The following is a 2,344-nucleotide window of genomic DNA, read 5'->3' on the forward strand; positions in this document are numbered from 1 at the left end:
AAGAAGTTCAAATAGCCTACTTTTTAGCACTAAATCCAGAATCCTCTTCAAATGTAAAGGAGGTAACATGCATGTCAGAACTAGAGTCTGTGATGACAAGTTACAGTTGTTCAGTCACTAAGTCGTGTCTGATTCTCAGCAACTCAATGGACTGCAGCACAGTAGGCTTCCCTGTCCTTCACTATCTCCCAGAGCTTGCTCAAACTCATGTCCATTGAGTCGATGATGATATCCAACCATCTCATCCTCTGTTGCCCTCTTCTCCTCTTGCCCTCAATCTTTTCCAGCTTCAGGGTCATATCCAATGAGTTGGTTCTTCATATTGGGTGGCCAAAGTATCGGAGCTTCAGCTTCAACATCAGTGCTTCTAATGAATATTCAGGGTTGATTTCCTTCAAAATTGACTGGTTTGATCCCTTGCTGTCCAAGGAACTCTCAAGAGTCTTCTCCAGAACCACAGTTCAAAAACATCAACTCTTCGGTGCTCAGCCTTCTTTATGGTCCAACTCTCACTGGAAAAACCATAGTTTTGACTATACACACCTTTGTTGGCAAAGTGATGTCTCTGCTTTTTAATATCCTGTCTAGGTTTGTCATAGTTTTTCTTCTAAATAGCAAGCGTCTTTTAGTTTCATGGCTGCAATCACCGTCCATAGTAATTTTGGCCCCCAAGAAAATAAAGTCTGTCACTTTTTTCATTTCTTCCCCATCTATTTACCATGACGTGATGGGAACGGATGCCATGATCTTCATTTGTTGAATGTTGAGTTTTAAGCCAGCTTTTTCACTCTTCTCTTTCACCTTCATCAAGAGGTTCTGTAGTTCCTTTTCGAGTTCTGCCATTAGGGTGGTATCATCTGCATATCTGAGGTTGTTGATATTTCTCCCGGCAATCTTGATTCCCTCTATTGATTCATCCAGCCTGGCATTTTGCATAATGTATTCTGCATATAAGTGAAATAAACAGGGTGACAATATACAGCCTTGATGTACTCCTTTCCCAATTTTGAACCAGTCTGCTGTTCCATGTCCAGTTCTAACTGTTGCTTCTTGACCTGCATACAGATTTCTCAGGAGGCAGGTAAGATGGTCTGGTATTCCCATCTCTTTAAGAATTTTCCCCAATTTGTTGTGATCCACACAGTCAAAGGTTTTAGTGTAGTCAATGAAGCAGATGTTTTTCTGGAATTCTCTTGCTTTTTCCTAGGATCCAGAGGATGTTGGCAATTTGATCTCTGGTTCCTCTGCCTTTTCTAAATCCAGCTTGAACATCTGGAAGTTCTCTCTTCATGTACTGTTGAAGCCTAGCTTAAAGGATTTTGAGCATTACCTTGCTAGTATGTGAAATGAGCGCAATTGTACGGTAGTTTGACAAGTTACAGTGGTCAGTCAAAACTCATTGATTGATAACAGATGTCTTTACTGTGGGCATTAATAGCTCACATGAGTGTGGTTCTTTTATTCTGTTTACCAGTTAGCCTTGAGAACACAAGAGTAAACACAAGCTGTATCGGTAAGGCTGCTTTCACCTGCAAAAAGAGAAATAATTACTCAAACTGGCCTCTAAGTAAAATCTAAAGCCTTCAGGTATGGTCTGATCAGAGCACCAGCTCCATTTTCCCATGATTCTCTGAGTTTTTCCCTCTATGTGTCAGTTCAGCAAAACTGAAGCATTTCAAGGCCTCATACCTCAACACCCCTCTCCAGAACTCTCTCCTCCCACAAGTCTCTTACCAACATTTAAGCTTTGTTCCAATTTATGCACTTAGGCCATACAATCGACATTCACTAAGTCAATCACTGTGGCAAGGGGGCATGGGATTCCACTGAAAGGCTTGGGCCAACCAAGGCCTACATTTGAAGCTGAGGGTCGGGGGGTTGGATCAGTCCCATTCAAAATGCTTGGTTGCTTCATAATGGAAGAGTAGTGGGATATGCAGGGGAAGAAGCCAGAAATGTCTACTCTATGATAAAAAAAAATTACCTTGGGTAGGGACTTCTCTGGTGGTTCAGTGATTAAGAATCTGCCTTCCAATGCAGGGGATGAAGGTTCGACTGGTTGGGGAATTGAATCCCACATATCACAGTGAAACTAAGCCAGCGCACCACAACTACTGAGCCCACGTGCTCTAGAGCCTGCATTCCACAAGAGAAGCCCACGCACCGCAATGAAGACCCAGGGCAGCCAAATGTTTTATTTTTAAATTACCGTGGGTAATCCAACTGCACCTAATGACCAGATGTTAATCAATTCGGTTTACCACATGTCAGGTTTGCTATTAAAAGTGAAACTTAACCACCATTTGCATCACCCCAAGTCCCAAACACAAGGAAGGACACCATC

The sequence above is a fragment of the Bos taurus genome, chromosome 1 (assembly GCF_002263795.3).
Source record: "Bos taurus isolate L1 Dominette 01449 registration number 42190680 breed Hereford chromosome 1, ARS-UCD2.0, whole genome shotgun sequence".
Lineage (NCBI taxonomy): Eukaryota > Metazoa > Chordata > Mammalia > Artiodactyla > Bovidae > Bos > Bos taurus.